Genomic DNA, 21,901 nt, shown 5'->3' on the forward strand with positions numbered 1-21,901 from the left:
GAGAAATGTACCGTAAGCATATAAGTGGTTGCATATTTTAAGTATGCTGAATGGAAATGTATGATTTAAGAAAATCTAACGATACAATGTGAACTCTTCTGTCATTTTAATTTTTTAACCCATCGGCTACCAGAAGATTTTTGCAAGTTTGTTTTTTCATAGCATAGGATTGCGTTACCATTATAGAAAAATCTTACATTTTAATAGTCTTGCAGCCAGAAGGACCACAGAGTCTGTAACAGACTGTGATCCAAATTCAACTCTCAGTCACACTGGCACAACCCTCTTGAAGACAAATGGGATTGCACCACGATAGCTGAAAGGAGAATTTAGCCCTGTGTGTATAGGGATCATTACACTCATCACTGAAATACAATCGTTCCAGTTGTGGGGCTGGAAGCTATTCTGCACCAACTGCACTGTACAAGAGTTCTTCTCCTTGAAACAGGGAAGAAGCACGTATCCTACTGAAACTGCAGGGCAAGTGTGGCAGAAATAGATATATTCCACAGAACATTTCAGGGTCTGGTCCTGCTATGTCAAACTCATATAAGTAATTCTTTCTCATGTGAGCAGCCCCATTGACATTTATGTGAGTGCTTGCATAAATAATGGTTACTCAGGTGAGTAAGGCTTGCAGGGTGGAACCTTCCTTTGCATGTAATTTACATTACTATTTTGTATTTATTTGATTATATTATTTATTGTACTGAGAGGCCTTAGCCAGGAATCAGGGGTCCATTGTGCCATGCACTACTCACGCGTCCTGAAAAGACAGCCCTGGCCCCAAAGAGCTATTTAATTCTTTGCTGTTCTCAAAACAAATGTACTGTAGTCGATCAGTAAATATTTCATTATAAAGTACATTCTAGTATCACAAAACATACACAGAAAAATGTACATTGAAGTCTTTTTTTTTTTTTGTCTGTCTTTCTTGAGTCAGTCTTTGGAAAATAAAACAACAAATAAACAATGTCCCAGAAGCATCTTGGTGTAATAGATGATCCTGGGATTTTGCTGTATGTTACTTTTGCTTCTCTTTGTTCTCCGCAAATAAATGCAAATGGTTAGGTTTTTTTTTTTAATGCCTAATCACTGTGATTAAAAGAGAGCCTTTTGTTTGGAAATGCCCGTATTTAATGTCTGGCCAGGCTTATGAATTAACCCTTCACTATTTATGGTTTGCTTGTTTGGGGTTTTTTCTTTCTTGTAAGTGAAATGTGACAAAGCTTCAGCTAAAAGTGAAGAACATCATTTTGGTTTATAGACTTCATTAGGAGACCATAGTCAGTAAATACCTAGAGCCCAGTTATGTTTTCAGATACATTGTGGCAATAGGGACTAATTTCACTGAAGTCAATGTAGGTACTCTGGACTTTCACCGGTCTTACTGAGATCAGAATCGGGCTTTCTTTAAACCAATAACATGTGTGCTTTTGCAGAGCACTGCTCCAGCAAAAGTGACCGAACAAAAGGCAATGGAGCTGGTAACCACAGCAGAGCTCCCTTCTCGCAGAGAGTACCTTATCGTGAGGGTGGACTGAATCCAGTGAATGTTCTATACTGGTCTCGTCACTTTTAAAATAATTCCTATTTTTATAGCTCCTTTCATTCTGAAGGGTAGCAAAATATTATGCAAACATACCCGCCACTAAAATGCTGCCACCTGTGGGTGGAAGATGGTAGCTGTTTAACAGCACACAACAACATTACATAACAGTTTTGGGCAGAAGGTGAAGAAGCCACATCTAGTTGAAATTGCTAGGGCAATTGAAAGAGATAGGAGAGAACTTATGGACTGCCCTCTGCTGTTTGGTACAGGGAAGTCCATAAATTACATGCCACATTTGTTGTGGTTTTTCGAGACCCACCCACCTTTTGTAACTCTGAAACAAATATACATAATTAAGAACCCACCCCCTAATGCATTATATAATTTATGGACAGCCCCAGACTCCTCCTCACATACTGACCTGACCTGATCCTGTTTTATCATGTGAGATTTAAAGGGATGACAGCAGAAGGTGGTGTTACTCTTAGGATGCCCTATCCACACTCTGAGCTAGCTACTTATAGAACCTAAATCCATAGGGACTCGCGTAGTGAGCTATTGATCAAAAAGCACCCCGCCTTGCTAGGCGATCACCCTGTTGGGATCTGAGCCATCAGCAAGTTGTGTATGCAGTGATTGCTCAGTATGTAATTAAACACATTGACACCCACTAAATACATCCACTATTTACACTTGTGACCTTACTAGTATAGGAAAGGAGGCAGTGTACAAAGATGGCAGTTACACAAAATCAAGCATTGTATTAAATGCTAAACTCCTACTTTGATAAGGAGAACAGCGCATTTTGAGCCTGAACCGACTCCCATTGCAGGCCAGGGCAGTTTTGATAGCAGCTTCATTGGCAGCAGCCTCATGGGGATGATGTTTGGCAAACTATTTGACTTATACTGATGAAGTTGCCAGGTGGGCTTGGCTCACCATTGTGTAACCCTAATTCTGTACCAGTGAGATCCCATGGAAATCGAGGGCATTGCACTGGTGTGATGCAGTGGTGAATTGGCCCTTATGTTTAAACCATGTTAGCAGGAATTATGTTTAAACCAGGCTTACGGAGCATAGTTTGGGGATTTTTTTTAAAAGCAGGAGCTAAAATAGCATTTATGTGGGGGCCCCAAATGAGCTAACTGATGGTTATTCATGTGAATTGGGATGGGGTGTCTACCCCACACTGTCATGGAAGGGGTTAACCCCAAGAGGTAGCAGTGGAGGTGAGTCCTCCGAGCAGCCTAGAGTGACTGTGTGGGCCACAACCAATCAGAGAGGGGTTGCAAGGAGCAACCAATCCGGGCTGAGCAGAACTCATATAAAAGGAGCGATGGGGCCAGAGTAAGGCAGCTGCGGCCTGGGCTCCGGGCGTAAGGCCTGGGTTCCTAGCAGGTAAAAGAGGCGCCAGCACCATGGACAGAGAAGTTGCTGGCAGGGACGGCGGGAGCACTTGGAACTGAGTAGCAGAGGCCCTGAGGCGAGGGTGAAGAAGGTGCCGGGGCCATGGGGAAGTAGCCCAGGGAAATGTACCGAACAACTGGAAGGGATGCAGCACGAGCTGCCAGCTATAGGGTCCCTGGGTCAGGACCTGGAGTAGTGGGTGGGCCTAGTTCCCCCCCTCATTTGCTGCTGAGGGAAATGGCTGGATGAATGGACTGCAAGGTACTGATCCCTGGAAGGGGGAAACACCGATGGTGGCATGGGCTGAGTCATGGAGAGACTGCCAGCGGAAGCAGAGACAGAGTGATGGGGTGCAAACCATGGACAGGCGGGTGTCGTCCTTGAGCTAATCCCCAGAGGAACTAGGAGGAGGCGCCAGTCCAGAAGTGAGTGTTGTGCCTGATGACATGAATAAATATGTTCTAATGGTCTTATGACTACATTCTGAGAGAAGTCATCGGGTGTGAATGAGAATGAAGCTGATCCCTGAAGACTATTCGAGACACAAGGCGGGCGAGGGAATATCTTTTATCGGACCCACTTCTGAGCAAGAGACAGGAGCAGAACTTGAATACAGTAGAAATGCAAATGTTAAGATGGATGCTTGGAATTACAAGGATGGACCAGGGCCAGAATGAATGAGTAGAGGAAGCGTGAAGGTTGTGTCAATTATAGAACAGCTGAGGGAATCCAGGCATGTGAAAGAACGATCAGAAGAATTTCTAGGAAGCAGGGTATTTAACTTAGAAATGGAGAGTAAGAGAAGGGCTGGAAGACTCAAAACTAGATGGATGGAAGTCATACAAATGGACTGCCTCGCTGTGAAGTGACTGAGGAACTGCTTCAAGACAGGCTGGAATGGAGAAGGATTCAGAGCTGACTTTATAGAGAAGGGACTAAGGCTAGAAGAAGAAGAAAGTGTTCTAACGCCAGCAAGATGTTAATAAATAACGAATTGCTAAATGAAAGATGTGATACAATCATGATTTTCAAAGCTCTCAAAATATTTTTTAAAATGCTGTGTTAGGTTTCTGCTTGCTCTCTCTCTCTCGCTGCCTAAAGGAACAAATAATTAGAATTAGTTCACACGATGCGATAAGATTAAAAAACAGCTGATAAAAATTGTAGTGTGTATTTTGTAACAGCCAAGATAGAATAACATTCAGTCTCAATTCTGAAAGTATGGGACTTTAGGGGTCACAAACAGGGACTAAATGTGTGGTCTATGGGCCAGATCCTCAGCATGTGTAAATCAGTGTAGTGTCACTGAACACCAGCTGAGGATCTGGCCTGACATGCATGCATCCATCCATCCATTTAATCTCCATAAATATTTCTAGATGGATTTAAAATATATTTGATGGGAAGAATTAAATTGTACAAATATAGCATAACGTAACAAGTGGGGTTTGTTTGTTTTACAGTCATGTTTAAAAACACACTTTCATTGTTTCTGACAGACCTGGGTGTTTTTCACTGCTGTGACCTGGCTAATAATGTAACTCTTTTCTTTTTCTTCTTCGGAATGATTTTTAGAGACTTTGACTCTTCCAAAACCAGTGCTATCTTCTTGGATATGGATTAAATGTAGATCTTTGTACGGAACAAATTTACATAAGTGCTGCGTGTGAAAGCAGAATCTATTCCTTACATTATCACCAGAACATTTAAATCTTAATGACTGGCATTGTTGTCTAAAAGACGGTGTTTTTCCTGCTGAGAAACTGCATTAGATTCAAGAAACAGAGCTCATTTCCATTCACTCAGCAGTCTCTCTAGAAATGACATGCAGTGCTTGAAACTGTTTATTTCCAAATTCAGGCCTCCTCCGCATCAGTCATCAGCTTCAATTACCAGTTTTCCGGAGCCAAGCCATCAGGCAGTCTGACACCAGGGTCCAACCTAATTCCCACCTTCTCCAAAGTCAAGAGCATAATGTGCAGATGAAAAGGTGGAAAATAGCCTGGACTTCATTAGCATGCAGAGCTCGGTTGTTCATTTGCTTGCTGCGAATGAAAGTTCTGACACTCAGCGCTTTCTGCAATATGAGAAAAGTCCTCTTCAGAGTATATGATGTCCTTACTAGCAAGGAAAGGTCATCAAAAAGGCAGACACTGACCTTGCTCCCTGCTCTTCATGACTAGTTTATTGATTCCAGGAACACCTCATTACATGCTGGATCAACATATTATTGCCATGTTCAGTGACTGAATTGTTTACAAGTGTCTTTATCACCAGCAAAAGCCTTCCAGATGATGCATGACTACACTCATTTGGATGTGACCTGCCAATTATATGTTATCCGATACGTTGCTGTGTGTCTTGATCCCTGACCAGGTCTGCTGCCCTGCATCAACACAGTCCCATTTACTACTTCTTTCTAACCGCTCTTTGGGAAAGTATCCATTAGCCTGTCAGTGTGTACATTTTTTTTTTTACCTCCGCTACAGGAAATCTGAGCATTATTGCTCTGTCATTTGCTATGCATGAGGTTCATAATCAGTTGGGTGAAGAATTATTTTTTTTATGGCATTGCATGATAACCTGCACAATTTGCAGTCAGTATGCATGGCGAGAGAGTAATGTGACTTGTTATAGAGCTGCATATAGGCCCTACGAGAGAGACCTGTCATATTTTATTCAGGCACAGCCATGGCAAGGCCAGTGATTTATTCGCAGGGGAGAAGCTAGAGAGTGTTTACCCCTTCCCCCAACCTCCCTGTTCCCTGGCTCTAAAGGTTCAATAACTTACCACCCAGGGAATGTATTTTCCCTTTCTACATATTTTTCTGTGGTTTGCATTATCATGTGCTAAATAGATGACAATACGTTATTTACCTTGGTCTGTAGCTTTGAGGTTTGTGTGTGGGTTACACGCACGCGCACACTTCTAGGAATTTCACAAATAAATCAGCATGCATGACGATTATTTTAATCTCTCATTACAGGCCCTTCTGTAGCTTAATAAAAGAGAGAGTGGAATAGCAACTTGATTCAAAAGTCAGTAAGGAGAGATTGTTCCACAAAGCACCACAGAGAAGACTTCAACAAACACCCAGGCACAGACACCAAGCTTAGCATATTTGTTTTCCGTTACCTTTAATGATGTTTATCAATGATATTTGATCACACTATTGACAAGTCTGCAAATGGCATTTGTTACCAGCAGCGTTACTCAGAGAGCTCTTAATTGCCTTGTTAAGCTGTTTGTGCAAACTCTTTGCATTCAGTTTTATACAAAAGAGGTGCTTTTGCTATTTGCGTTTCTCTTTGTGATCCATGATTAAGCACGACAGAAGCGAGTTATACCATACTGAGTTTTAGTTGGATAAGAGGCAAAGGAAAATGTTTTTGGATGCTATTTAAGGGATCGTATTCACCCCGCTGAAGTATGTGTATGTATCTGTTATTTATTATAAATACACGCTAGTGGAAATCTTAGGAGCTTCCTAATTCCACTGACAATCTCTGAGGATTCTACTATCTCCAAATCCACATCTCGAGGACTTCCTAAAAAAGGTGGCCTTTGACCAAAGGTATAGGTATTTAAGTTGTTTGTATGCTATCATTCTAAAGGGTTGGCCTTGGAACTAATATAGGCCTCTATTCAGGAAAGCACATAGTCATGTGCTTAAGTCTCTCTCTATTCAGGGTGCTTTCCTGGATCAGGCCGATAGCAAGTGTAATTTTATTTTTACCAGGTACAAAAGGAATGTGATCGTGTGCTAGTAATGACGTTTACTTGCAGTATATTATTCAGCCTCTAGTTGTCTCTGTGTGCTGTAAACACTTTTAGATTGTGAGGTCCCTGGTAAACAAGAGAGACAAAGCTGCAGTTGAAGCTATACGGAAGCCTATTTATTGGTGTTTATAGCCTAGCAGAGTGGGGTCCTGGTCCATGACTGGAACTCCTAAGCTCTATGATAACACAAATAGTAAATGATAATAATAGTTTATAGCTATTTTCTTTGATAAATATCTCCGGGTCAAGGTAGACTGTGTTTGCATGTGTCATGACAGTATATATTTAGCCAATCATACGTTACCTGGATACATTTATTTGGGAAGTCCCTTAGCATTTGCTTATTCTAAGTCATGTGTGTGTTTGAGGTTTTTATATATACTGATTCTCATCTCTCAGTGGCATTCCGAGAAGACATGTCAGTCAATGGCTCCTTCCTGAAACTAAGTGCCGATGGTGGCCCTTTGGCCATTCATGTCTCAAATGCACTCACGTTGTGTGGGATGCAGGATGATACCTGTCTTGTGTGTAGAACAGAAGAACATGTCCCCCAACTCAAACTCAAGTCATCTCTACATACCCCGGGATTGGGGGCAGTATGGGGACCCTGGGCATTCCTGCAGATTGGCTGAGCACTGGATTGACCTATCCTGGAGCAGATTAGCTGCTGCATAAGAGTGTGAGGAAGGACCCTGCATGCTTTGCCGTTTGCAGCAGTGGATTGTAAATGAGTTCAACAGCCCTTGGTGGAGCAGCACTAGGTGTAGCCTTGATCTTGTCCCCCAGCCCTTGCTGGGGACATGCAGGGTGCAGTAATTATTACCACCGTCGAGCTCCAGGCCACTGCTTTATCTCTCCAGGAGTATGGAGGGGTGTGGGAACCAGAACCCACCTTCACCCCTTATTCTCTTTTTCCTTTCTCCTCACATGTATTTGTGAAGGTGGGGCTGGTGAAGGGTGGGGTGCTTTCTCCTTTCTCCCCAAATTGCCACAGAAAGACAGAGGCTACATCTTCTCTCCCTGGAGGGGCTTCGTTTCAGAGCTATGAACCAGGCCACATGGCTCATGCAGTTTCTCCCTGGCTCCATGCCAGCAGGATGCTGACGATGTCTCTTGATGCCTTTCCCCAGTGCCTCATGGCCGTATTTGGCAGGCAGCCTGGGTGAAGCCTCCGAGGCCACTCTGGAAGAAGGAGATGTTGACCAGCTACATAAGCATCATCCATCCACCGCATGGAGGACCTGCCCTTCAGGACCCACTTCAGCCTCAGCCATAGCTAGGGCCCTACCAAATTGAGGGCCCTTGTTGGTCAATTTCACGGTCGTAGGATTTTAAAAATTGTAAATGTCATGATTTCAGGTGTTTACCTCTGAAATATCAGTGTTGTAACTGTGGGGTCCCAAACCAAAAGGCGGTCATGGGGTGGGGGTGTCACAAGGCTACTGTAGGGGGGTTGCGGTATTGACACCCTTACTTTGGGGCTGCCGCTTTCAGAGCTGGGCAGCCACTGGTCAGGTCCCTAACTCTGAAGGTAGCACCATCACCATCAGCAGCAGCGCAGAAGAACGAGTGACAACACCACGCCAGGCCACCCTCACTTCTGCGCTGCCGGGCTCCCGACCAGCAGCCACTGCTCTCCAGCCACGCAGCTCTGTGAAATCTGGTCTCATGACCGTGAATTTGGTAGGGCCTTAGCCACAGGCTGCACACAGAGGTTTTGGTCTGGATGCTCAAAGTGGCAGAATTAAATCCTGAGGCGGGACTAGCATGCTGGTGTCTCTTTCCAGGTCTTCAAATATTTTAAAATGCAGCATGGCACAAGGCTGCTCACTCCCATGCAGTGGCTTGCTCTTCCCAGGAACCTCATCACAGCAATTTGCATATCTACAGCACCTTACATTCAAAGATATTCAACTATTAGCTAAGCCTCAGGACACCACTGCAGTCCGGGGAAGTATCACTGCTGGAACTCCTCTTACTGATCGTTAAACTGAAGGACATAGGGATTTAAATGATTTTTCCCAAGTTTGCAGAGTCAGAGAGTGACAGATCTGGGGACAGAACCCAGGAGTCCTGGCTCACAGCCCAGTGCTCTAGAGAGATAGCACTGCCTTCAATGTTTAATCATTAATGTGTAATAAATAGGGCCAATGCTGCTTTAAAGATTCTTCAAGCGCTGTCAGGATCCTATGACCATCTGAGAAGAGCTCGCTACTGTGTTAAGATATTGAGAGACATAGTCAAGAATCCATCTGTGGCCACCAGGCTGAAGGTAATAGGGAATGATGCTTTGAAGAGGAGTAGGGTAGGAATTGCCCAATGTGATCCTCTATTGCTGGTTTTAAAAAAAAAGTGTAGGAAAGTTACAATTTCCTTTCATGAATCAGGATAAGTCTTTGCATTTACAGAGCTTCTGCAAGCCAACAATCGCCAAAGCTATTTCTGCTTGACTGAAGCCCCAATTGAAGAGATACTAACAGATCCTACCTCAGCTCATGGTGAATATTAAAAATCCAATCAGAAATCACCTTTTCTTTAGTCACATCTGTTTTGGAACTGTCCAAAATATTTGCAACATAGCACGATAACGATCAGTGGAGAGTGTGCAAAGGAAACTAAAAGACTAGTCTAAAGGATGACAACAATACAGATAAACAGTGTAAGAAGTACAGGTGGGAACACGCTGTACAATTTGGATCAAGCTCTGGATTTCAAAGACAACCCCTCCCTAAAGTTTGAGGGCGTTCAGATCCAGAGTTTTGGTTCCATGCATTATAGAGAGAGGGATAGAGACAAAATGCAAATCCAGATCCCTCCCCCTAACTATGTTTAGCTCTATGGTTTTAGTTAAGGCTTATTTCTAGGGGGAAGGAAAATTGGATTCCTTAATGCAACCTACTTAGCTTTCAAAGAAACATCCTTTTAAATAGGGTTTTTACACTGCTATTTATTAGAGATGGGCCAAAATAAAATCCTCGGATCCGAATATACTCAAATGTAGATGATGATCAACATTATTAAATGTGGATTTTGAAAATGGGCCCTGTCCTTATGAAGGGATGAACCAAAACCCCAGCTCTGAACAACCCTGAAACTTGTGGGCATTCTAAGTCCCAGAGCTTGATTTCCCCCTGTGATATTCCAGTTTTATGCTCATGGGCTTCCACTGAAATCATTGTTACACTAGCATAATGCTGTACCCCAGGGGATTGACCCTGCGATCCTTAGATCTTAATGCAAAACCCTACACTACTTCAGCTGTCAGAGACACCTCTCTAAGCTGTCCCAGTAGCCGGTTCACAACCTGTATGTGGCCTAGCCACCAGTAGGGGTGGACAGAGCGCCACACCAAGTGGCCATGTCTTACACTGTCATAAAACTGGAGCGGCACTCCAATTCCCAAATATGCGTCCAACTGTTGTGCTTGAGCTTTTCTCTTCTCTTGATGTCATTATCCCTGGATTCTATTCATTCTGTAAATTTTCTCTTTAAAAGGGAGAGAGAAACTAACTAATCCTCCTGATAGCAAATATGAAACTTGCATAACTATGGAGGAGAGAATTAACCTTTTCTTTAACCTGAAGAGCCTCATAATCAGTTTAAAATCAACTTTTTATTAATTTTGGAGTGATTTTTAATGCACATGTAAGTGAGTAGCCAATATCTGTGACTGTAGTTTGATACAGTTCAGAAAGACACTGTGCAATATTTCACATGGTTTTTCAAATGCTTTTCAGTTCTAAATTGCAGTAACCGGCAAAACTGATCCTAACTTTACGTCCATACTTAAATTTAAGCATGTGCTTAATTCTATTGAAGTCAACAGGATTACTCCTGTGCTTAAAGTTTGGCATGTGCTAAAGTATCTTGCTGAGGTCTTCAGTATGGCCTAACTTTTGGTTTTGAAAATGGGACAAATGAAGGTATCTTGTGTTGAACTTTTGCCGTGAATACTAAAACTAATGGGAAATAGCTTCTATTTAGTGCTTTACATTTTCAAAATGCTTTGATATTAACCAGTCATCCACCAGACCAAATTTGTTTTAGCTAATCAGTGACAGTAGTTTCATTATCTAGGTTCAAATCCATTTTACTTCTGAGGCTAGTGCAGACAGGGTTGGTCTGTGGACAAATGCCCAATAGTTAAGGCCTCAAACTTGTTAAGGAAAGTTAAACAGCAACCAGATGCCAAGGAAAGAGTGAACATTTTAGCATCCACTAACTGTGCTTGTTGAGGTGGGAACATTATAAGATTTCCCTCTCCCCTTTTTCTTACCCATCTATTGCACTGATAAACATACACAGAAATGTGAAAAAGATCAATTTAAAGCCAACTAAACACAATGATGGCAAGCAAGGATAACACACCTAGAAATAAGGAATTGATCATGGAACTAAATAAACGTGTGGAAAATGAGGCTGTTTAAACGTATATGTAAAACACAACCTTTTAAGAAGTGGATTAACATTGATAACGCCGATCCCAGTGCCAAAGACGAAAGTCCATATCAAGTGAAAGAAAATATAGACAGAACCAAGCCCATAAATGATACTGGAGACATACACACTCTTTAAAGCTTGGAAGGCCCTGTAATGCAAATGCATTTAAAAGATCAAATAAAATGCAAATAATATTAATATGTTAAGAAAATATTAAATGCCTTAGAAGTGAATGTGACTAGCATGAGCTCTATTGTGATTAGAACTGAATAATGCACAAAGAATAATGTAGTCCATGAATTTAGCCTCTTTTTAATGTTCATAGGCTGTCCATGAGCTGATTGCAATTTCTTCAAATGTGTGAGTTTACTGGGGGACGAGGCCTGGGGAGGTTAGGAGAAGAAACCCACAAGCTGTTTTATTCTATGACTTAACTGAGGGCAGTTCACTACAAATATTCCATAATACAGATATGAAATCTAAGCTGGGTTGGATAGTTTTGTTTGGCCACATGATATTGTTTCTATTTCCTGATTGGATGAGTGTAACTCCCGCAATCAGGAAGCCACTGTTTGGCTATGTGGTATTGTTTCTGTCTCATGACTGGATGAGTATAACTCCTATAATCAAGAAGAGGGCTGGAAGGAGCCATTGGGGCTGGGTTCTGTCAGGGAAAGGGAGGGGACCGGAGAGAGGCAGCAGATAAGCAGGATGAGGGAATTCTACAAAATTTTAAACCTTTTCTTTTCTGGGGCATAGCAGCTTTGCCAGAATTCTCATTAATAGAAAAACTAGGTGACTGGGAGATTTACTAACTGCATTCAGAGTTTAAATTTAATTTTCTCTCATCACATTTGAACAAAGTAATTGCATGGATATTCAGCCCCAGTAGCAAAGGGTAAGGTCAGTAATTTGTCTGGCAAATGTCCCAGAGCTCTGAGGGCCAGGCGAGAGATTTTGGGTACCTGTGTCAAGCAGTGTTCTGTCCTATCTAAAATGTACCTCGTCGAGCATAACTAAAGTACTTGAGCATGTGGGCTTAAAATTTGCTTTCCATGAGCAGTCACCTGAGAAGACTCCATTTCTCAAATGTTTTCAGCGTGCAAACACAAAAGGGGAGGGTATAATCGAGATCATTCAGATTTTAACTCAAGTGAATAGTCATGGATTGATTGATGGGTTTTTTTTTATTTTTGGTGGTATCCATCCAGCTCTCATAGCCATACTTCTCTAACTTAATTACATCTTGTCTGAAACAAGGATTCTTTCATACAGTTCTGGGAAGTATTGTGTTATCTTCATTGCCAAGTTAGATAGTTAGACCTCTATGCTGAAGAAAGTTAGCCAGTATTTTAAGATCAATGCTACCATACTCTCAACGAAGTGCAAGGACATAGAGCTATAATACCTTTTATTCAAGCCTTCAGAAAACTTGGATATAGTTTTCAGTGCCTTCAAGTACTCATACTGTCAATGTTATGTTAAGTGGGGAAAAAGGAATAGTTCCCTACTTCCAATTTACAGCTATGAATCCAACGGACAGAATATTAAAATACAAAACCCGTGGAACCATCCTCTTGTGAAGTCGTATTTTTTTAAAAGGACAACTTTACTGTGGAAAAGATCCTGCAAGGTCCTGAGTACTCTCTCTCTAAGCAGGGGGCCATCATTACTGAAAATGAAAGTCGCACATTGCAATACATGAAAACAATTTAGTACATCCATTCAACTTCATTACATGCTCAGTTTCACTATATCTGACTTCTCTATAAGTGGGTTCCCAATATCTATGTAAATCTCTCTCTCTCTCTCTCTCTCTCTCTCTCTCTCTCTCTCTCTCTCCACCTACTCACACAGACACTAAAGCCTTTATTAACATGTATTAAAACAGAAGCTAAAACCACAAGACATGCATCAGAGGAAAATAGTAAAGAATCTTCACACCAGTGTAAGGTTATCTGATCAGGCCCAGTTTCCAGTTATACAACAGAGGTGGGATATGATATTTGCTGATTAAACACATATATTTTACAAATAAATCAATACCCAGATTATCCATTTTAATAATGGATTGATCCATCAGTATTCATATATTTTTAAGACTAGTAAAACCTGGTGTCTAAGGGTCAAGATGTTCAAATCGGGGTGCGTGGAGTTAAGACTTTTGCATCTAGATTTAGGCACCTTAGCTGGCTTGGTTTTCAGACGTGCTGAGCACCCAGAAGCTCCCATTGGAATCACTGGGTATTCAGCCCTTTTAAAAATCAGGCAATTTATTTAAGTGCCTAAGCCTGGATTTAGGACTCTAGTTTTAATCACTCGAAAGGCAGAGAATCTTGTCCAAGATTTCCCCTGGAAATATATCCACCTTCCAGTCTGGGCTCTGGAGAAGGGGTTGCAAATCAGGGCTCGCCTGATGTGTAGTGGGGAAGCTTGTACAAGCCTGAATCTAGCGAGAACGATTAATTTCTCATTTGTATGGGTACTGCCATTAACCACAAAACGACATGGGCAAAACAAAGACGAAAATCTCAAGCCAAAAATGTGTTATTGCCCCCGGGGCAGCTCCTGGAACTGAATTGCGCGAAACAGAAATGGATCTTCGTCCTATCTAGTGTCTTCAAATCAGTTTCCTCCCCCACGCCCTAGGTCTGCACAAGCAACAATCAGCTGAAACTTAAAAAAAAAAGCTTTTATTAATTACTGGTAATTGCTTCTTTTACATATTGTTATTGATGGGGTTGTGTTGAAAGTAGCTGATTATATGTAAAGGATAAGGACGAAAAATGTCTGCCCGGGCACCTAAATCTCTAGACGAAAGAACCTGAGCTCAGACCACACGTATGAGACCTTGCCAAACGTTTCAAAACTGAATAGTCATTGGGCTGGCAGATAATTCAGAAACTATTTGTATGAGCTGTTTATCAAATTATTAACTGCACAGATGTTGTTTGGTTGAAGAGCAGCTGAACCTTCTCTCTGCCAGCCGTGGAGACAAAGGTCTGCAGGAATAATTGGAGATGTGCATGGAATATTAAATTAATTTACTGCTCTTAATTCTTATGCAAATCCTGACCTCTGATAGAGCCTATCAATTACCCTGCATACAGGGAAAAGAAAGGAGAACAGTTTCTTTCTTTCTTTTTTCCCTCCCCCTTTTCTCCCCCCCCCCCCTTAAAAATAAATCAATCGGGCAAGGAAATATTTTGGAATAAAGCCACGAAGAAGGAGAAGCGAAGAACTGGTATTATTTATTTAATTGAGTCTCCAAGTTGCAATGCTGTCCTTTGGGAATAAAGGCACGTTTTAAAAAAGCGGGGGCGGGGGGGGGGGTTGGAAATGGAGGGCAAACGGAGCAGAAATAGCTGCACATCTGTGAACAGGGCGGGGAGAGGCCAGACTTGTCCAGTGCCATGTTCGTTTTCAAAGATAAGGTAGAAGTGGGACGAGCAGCCCGGATTGTGTGGGGTTGGAAGTGGGGGTGCACAGCCAGCTTGATGGGGAGGTGTGTGTTGGCTTGTCGCCAGAAGCGGGCCCCCCACCCTCAGACATCAGCGGGGCTGTTGGGCACAACCAGATCAGGAGCAGGCCCTGTTTCCATTCGGGTCGCCTTTACTATAATCCCACGTAGCGGAAGGGTTGGGAGGCTGCTAATTGGGGAGGGGGGGGGGGGGGGGGGGGTTTAGATGCTGGGCTTTTGTTGGGGTATCTTGACGTTTCTTAGGAGGATTTTGCACTGTCGGAACCGGGGCTGATTTCAAAGCCCGGTCCGCGGGGCGTCAATGACGGACAGAAGCCCAGGCAGGAGGGAGAGCGATGGAATTGGGCCAGTTTTCGAAGAGTGAGAAATGACCTGGCCTTGGGCATCTGAATGGGGGGAGGGTGTAGTGGGGGGGGGGGTTGGTTAGAGAAAGTTTTTTTTTTAAAAAGACTCTGGTCTCTATTCGTTCGACATATTTTCTGACAGGGGTAAATAAATCGGGGGGCTGAGGCGCTGGGGCCGACCCCCTGAGAGGCCGCGGCAGGGACAGGCTGCTCCCGGCTCCTCTGGCCACCTCCCGAGCTCCCTGCGCCGCCCCGGGCAAACGCCCTGGAACAAGATCGATTGATCACCCCGCCGGCCAGCAAGGGGATTTACCCCGCTCCAAATAGCCTCCCGGGGAGACGCGGAATGGGGTGATTAGCATGAGAAAAGCGGAGCAAAACTCCACAGCTCAACAGCTAAAGACCAAGTTGATGGGGCTGGGGCGGGGAAATTACTCGGTCAGCCTCGCTCGGAGGAGACCGGCTCGGCCGGGCAGGCCAGCCCCGGCACCAAACACGGTGGGCTCCCCGAGAGAGGGACCCCAGGACCTGCCCAGCCAGAACAGAGCCGCAGCCAAGGTGCTTCGGACACGGGGGCGGGTTTGATATGAAAAAACGTCCACGGATTTCTCCCACCTCCAGCAGCCAGTCTGCCAGGAGCGCGTCGGTGCAACCTGGAAAACAAGCCCCCAAAGCGGCTCCTACAAAACCTCCTAAGTCACTTCTCAAAAGACCAAAACAAGCTGCCTGGGTCTCCTTCGTAACCCCCTTAGCACGCGCTGGCTGTATTTTTTTCGGGAAAAGACATGCCCCATCTGTTAACGGGTGTCATACGTCCTGCCAGCCGGCCAACACCTGCCCCGTCGACTGGCCCCTATTCTTACAGCAAATGCCCCTGTCCCTTGTGAAGGTGTTTGGCAATGGCCAGCAGCTCTCAGTTATTGTCCCATTCCCTCCATCAGATCTCCCCAATGAGGTGTCTGCGTGAAAGGTGTCTACACGCAACCCTGTGGCGTTTAAATGAGATCCTCTGCGCCTTTTAGGTTGCGCGTGTATTTCAGAACAGCAACACCTTGACCTGCGCACACACGCTTAGTCTCACAATCACGGTCATTTCATTTAACAATTCTATTTTGAATGATGCCCAAAATGCAACTGGCTCCAGCTAACGCTGGATCTTTTTTTTAACAGATCCCCGAGGACAGAGCTTTGTTACAACTCGAGGAAAAGGGAGCTCGCCTCACAATCACATGTGGGTTTCTTTTCTACTTGCTTTGGGAACAGCTAGCACTGACCTAAGCCTGCGTCCCCGAGACCGGTTTCCTAAAGGTGAAAATGGTTCCCGGTGGCTCTCTAGTGTGTTTATCTACAAACCCCACGGTGCAGGGTAGCCATGCGACCTGCCATCTCTGCCCCAGAAGAGGCTGAAGGCGAAAACAGATCAAGAATGAGTTACGTATTAGCAGAGCAGTGTGGGGAAATCTGCCCTATGTGGTTCATTCAGAGACTAGCGCTTAGTTCCCCTATGTAAAAAAGATTGTTTGTGGTCAGCATTTTCGGGGTTGAGCCTGCATTCTGCCTGGGTTTACACGGAACGGATACGCTGCGGAAGGCTGGCTTCGAATGAAGTTCCGAATCGTAAAGCATTTACCCTGAAAAATCCGTCTACTTTCATGATCTCTATCAGAGCACCCCCCCAAGTGTTTACACCTAAATAGCAATAACTCTCTCTTTCTCTCTCTCCACTTTCCCAGCCTGGAGAATAAATTGCTTTCAGATGAAAATGACTAACCCCAATTAAAAACAAACAAACAAACAAACAATCCCGCACACCTGTTTGAATTCAGACTAAATTGGAAAGACTAAAGGTAAGGTTCACTGTGCTATATGTTTCCAATGGCCTTTTGCATGCAAACAATACACTGGAGTTTCTAATCTCAGGATCTTCTGACCACACTGGATTGTTATTTTTTTAATTCGTGTTAATTAAGTGAGTTGCACACACTTTAAGAATGACGTTTCTCTGCTCCCAGTCTTTCCTGGGCGTATTTCTATGAAGGAGAACCAGCTGTTCCCAACTTTGGGCTAAATCTTAAAGTTCTTAGGGCCTGATCCCAAATCCATGGTAGTCAGTGCAAGAAGTCCTGTTGACTTCAGTGCATTTTGGATCAGTCTCTTAGTGGACAGAGGTTTTTGCTTGAGCAAGGACTGCAGGATCGGGGCCTTTAACGATTCTGAAGATTCATTCTCACCTCTCACCCTCATTTTTTTGAGCATTTTCCTACCTGATATTTAAATGTCCCATTTTTACCCAAAGGAAATTTTGGTCAGAGAATCCACAAGGGTTTTAGAGAGCTGAAAATCCAAACTCTACCTAATCTCCCAAAACACTATTTGGGCCGAAATTAATAAGAAATGTTATAGGATGAGTTCACCTAGATATCTAAAGTCCTATTAAATGTTTAGAGGTTCCCTCCGTACACAGCCCATCCTTGTAATTTTCAATTATCCAGCCAATCTAATTAGTAATCCGAGGATGACATTAATACAAATATAATGAAGTCTGTGATGGCCAGATTAGCAGAGCAGGCACTGATAGCCTTAAAGGAACATTACACCTTGGCATGTATGTAATCAATGCAACAAAGGGTAAAATCTTGCTTAAAAAAAAAAAAAAAAAACCTCTAGCAAAATCGCGCACATCAGGCTTAGCGGTTCAAGTGCCAATTAACAAATTCAGCGCATTGCTGAGCGCTGCTTATCTGTCTCGAAAATGCCAGGGACTGCAGTTTGTGCAGGAAACTTCGCGTGTCTCGCTCCCTCTCCCAAGACTTTGCAACTAGAAGAGAGGCAGAAAGAAGAAGGAGAGAGACTGCGGCTCCCTTCGCGGGACTCGGTGGGGTTCGCGTCTCCGATTCAAACGCAGCCACACAATGCAACAGAACAAGCCCCCCACCCCTCCCCGCACACACACGCAGGCTGGAAAGGAGCCCCGCGGAAGCCGGAAGGAACCCGTGGTATGTGTCTATCCGAATCGAAGTCCAGAGAACCAGGACTGGAAGGGGGAGGAGAGAAAGGGGGATGGGGAGGGAGCTGGGGAGCAAGTCCCAGATATTACAGCGCCTAGCAAGCCCTGCGCTCGGCATTGCCATAAGCAGTGAGTTGGCCACTAAAAGCTACCGCCTGGCTTTTACCCTGCGTGGCTTTGATTGAAAGTTCACTTTCTTTTGTAAATTTCAGCTTGCAAGAGCCAGTGTCCGAACCTGCCAACAACCTGCCCGTGTCTTTGCGGAGGGGCCCTGTCATGTGTCCGTGTGTCTGATTTGATCGCTTCAGTTCTTTCCTATCTAGATTTTTGTAAAGTTATGCCCGAGCCACATAATATTGCTCTGTCTCCCCCTCTTCCCCCAAAATCCCGATGAGTAGCGTGGCAATTTATTCCAATGGGTGGTTTTTAAGAAGCTGGCAATTTGAGACGGCTGGGTGTTATTTAGTGCAATATGAAATCAAATGATCCTATTTCTCAAATAACAGTGTCTGTGAGGAGAAGTGAATACGCTGAAAGGGTAATTGTCTCCTGATGATATTTCCATTATACCCAATCTTGGCCTAAATGGTATTCAGCGGATGGGCTGAAAGCACAAGGGTGAAATCAATAATAATAATAATAATATAAAAAACCCCTCTGCATTTTAGCAAGTTAAACTGATTCCTTGCGTTCTGTACACTGCCCTCCTAAACCCAGCTGAACTTGTTCAACTAAAGTAAACCTGCTGCTTTTGCTTTTGATGGAGGAAGGAAACTAAACTTTTCTCTCTCTTCCTTAGAAGTTTTCAGACTTTTTCTTTTATTATTATTATTATTAATTTGAAAGTTGCCACGACGGTTGTAACTTTCCCAGTATAGCAGGAGATGAAACAATGGGGATTCAGTTGATAACTTGGTCAAACAAAGGTTTCAGGTAAATATAACAGGAGAGAAAAGCCTTTCTTTCTTAGCCGCATAATAGTTGTCTCTGACTTTCCAAATCAGTTTCGCTGAATGCTACATTTGTGGCTTGAACGTGCAGTTTCCTTCTGTGCGCCGAACATTGTTTGCGCAATGTTACACCTTTGATCGGTAACATTATATTCTGTATTTTTAAATGTGAATTTTGTGGCCCAGCCGCTCGCTTTAGACAGATGCTCTGTAGTGGTTGTCCTATGTTTCTGCTTGGTCTCTCTCACATCTACAAACACACACACGAGCGTGAGCACAGAGTTTAAAGAACCATAGGGCCCCATAATAACAAAAAAGGTCGCTCTCTAGAAGCACGTTTGTTAGCTAGCCAGCCCTGGCTAGGTAGATATCACGTCTACACCTTTGCACACAGTTTGTTACATTCAAGTGGGTTTTGTCTCTGTCGAGCTATTCTTTAAGCATTGTGCCTGCCACAAAAGAAATTACAATTTAGCCTGCGAGAGCAGCTAATCCGCCGGAAGGCTGTTTGTTATGAAAACTGACACAATTCACCCGTAAGGCAGCGCCTTGCGTTTCAGATCTCGTTGCTAAACAGGAATCAAGCCGGAGCCAAGGTAAGGGGCTGGGTTCCGGGGAGACGCAGTGAGGAGCTCTCCACCTTTTCAGCAGCACCGGGGGGTTTACACACACAACATGCTTCTGGGAAATGAGTGAAGCACCGGCGACTTCTCTGTCCTTTCAAATGGTCACACAGCTTTTCTTTTCTTTTTTCTTTTCTTCCGCGAGATTTGTCCCTTTGAAATGTTAGTGACTTTAATTCCATGGACAGTTTAGCTACTTTTGACTGAAAACAGCAGACAATTAAACAATCGCCTGAACGATTAGACAAACCAGGCTGAATCCAGACCGTACAAATCACTCCCGGTTTGTTTTTCTAACAACTCTTTGGGGATGGAGACGGAAGGTTTCCCTGCACTGTAGTGAGTGGTCTGTGTGTGAACGCTTATTTTCTTACTGTTACTGAAAATAATTTACCCTTTTATCCGCTTAAAGCCCCAGCAAATCTTGTATACTAGGGGATACAGGGAGGGTTATATTTATTTGAAAGCTAAAGATCAGTTTAAATATATCGTCTCGTTCTTTTTGTAACTATGCTCAGCTATTGTCCCTTGACAACTATATATATATGCCCGGATCAGGAAGAGAAAGATAAGAAACTGACCGATTCTTCATCATTTCCCCCCTGAAAAACACAGCTTGACTTTACACGTGTGTTTCCATGCCTGGGTGCCCTCGGATTTTCACCCCTTAAATGTCAGAGCGGTGAAAGGCGGTCTCGAACTCTACTAGTTCCCAAGTTTTATATCCTAAATCAAGCAATCAACCGACGGCAAACTTCTCCTCCAGTCGTTGGGGTCTCATAAGAGGGTGACTTCGGTTATTCATAGGCATTGTTGATCATAGTCACTCAATATCACTTGAAAAGCAGCAGGGACTAAACCAGCTCGCTGCATTATTTGCCAATACTGTCTCTCTTGCTGGAATGGTTCTGCCTTTTGAATGTTAATTTCTTAAATGCAGTAATTTTAAATGGGAGGGAACCTTGCTCTCTTTCCTTATTATGTAGCGTCTCATTATGTCCCACCCCGGCTGCCTGGCTGAAATGATAAAATTGCTAGACTAAAATCAATGAATGGAACCGACCATAAAGAGAGAAACACTGTTACCCAGAAACTGCAAGGAAAAAGAACCAGACCTACCTCCGTGCGCGCATACCTGAATAGCTACCGGGCGGCTGAGGGGAAGTCCACAGCAAGGATATTTTAATAAGAGGTGAGAGATGTTTGCAGCTTTCTAAATATCTGGCGCACAAATTTCTTCAGGGAAAGAGGCGGGTATAGCAGACTATTTACTGACCCCCCCCCCCCTTCCCAGAAAACGAGCAAGATGGAATGATTAAATGGCTAGCTTGCATTTTTCAGTAATCACCATTACAACAGAAAGAAAGGATTAAAACGCTAGTGTCTTGTAGGCTTTATTACGCGCCGAGAAATATCAGGGGTGCAAACCCAGGATTTGCTACGAAGGACTAAAGCGTTTTATAAAGATCTATTTCCCCCCTCCCCATGGTGGGGGTGGTGTTTTCTTTTTAGAATACTAAATCTGTAGGGAGCAGGTCTTTTAATTTGGCAGTTTGCATCGACCCATAATAACAGGGATTCCTCTGCTGGTGGAAAGGGGGTTCTGGAGCAAAACCACCAGCAGCCTTTGCAAAGCCTAAAATTCGTCGAACCCGCCTGCACTCCCTTAAAATGCGTATGTGAGAGGCGAAATTGGACCGAAGTTACAAAGATCTTATTGCGACAGTGTAGAAGTGGGGCTGGTTTTTGTGTGGTGTGTGTGTGTGTTTGTTTACTCTACAAGCACGGTCACTTGTAGAGAGATTTGTGCCAAGAGCGGCCTGGGTTAGTAAAATACAAAGCCGGAGAAACCTGAACAGCCGAATGAAAAGGGCAGTGCAGGCCCCCTCTGAAAACTTCAAAGGGCATGAAATTACTTCAGGGAAGAGGCCACGATCCAGCCATTCCTTCTTCCCCAGCTAGCCGGAGAGTCCCTGGAATTAAATACCCTTGCAATAGGCATTTTAAGCTCCGCATTTTTCCTCCAGTGGCCCCGTTTGTACTCCCTACAGCGGCCTCGCTGGCTCGTTGAGCCTTAAGATTTGCCAAGGGCTGAGCCCGGGGGCTTTAATCAATGAGGAGGTCGTCGCAGAATGACCCCATGGAAACCACAGACCTTGCCAGCCTCCAGGGCCAGAGAACCTGGCTGCGTCTAGAGTCCAGCAGCCGGAGATTTCATTTGCCCTGGGGGTCTGTGTCCAGCTGGCTCCACAGCCTCGATTTCCATGTTTTTCATCTAGGAATAATTGAATGATTAATTGGCATTAAACGATCAAC

The 21,901-nt window shown here is 43.8% G+C and overlaps 1 long non-coding RNA gene across 1 annotated transcript in view; it reads right to left on the minus strand.

Moving 5' to 3' along the window:
* LOC122465270 overlaps nucleotides 1–20,844 on the minus strand; it is a 46,578-nt gene extending 25,734 nt beyond the window's left edge. The window contains exon 1 of the long non-coding RNA XR_006289987.1: nucleotides 20,705–20,844. This is a non-coding gene — a long non-coding RNA (uncharacterized LOC122465270). The remainder of the gene's footprint in view (nucleotides 1–20,704) is intronic.
* Nucleotides 20,845–21,901: the final 1,057 nt, after the last annotated feature.

Source organism: Chelonia mydas, chromosome 3, assembly GCF_015237465.2.
Source record: "Chelonia mydas isolate rCheMyd1 chromosome 3, rCheMyd1.pri.v2, whole genome shotgun sequence".
NCBI lineage: Eukaryota > Metazoa > Chordata > Testudines > Cheloniidae > Chelonia > Chelonia mydas.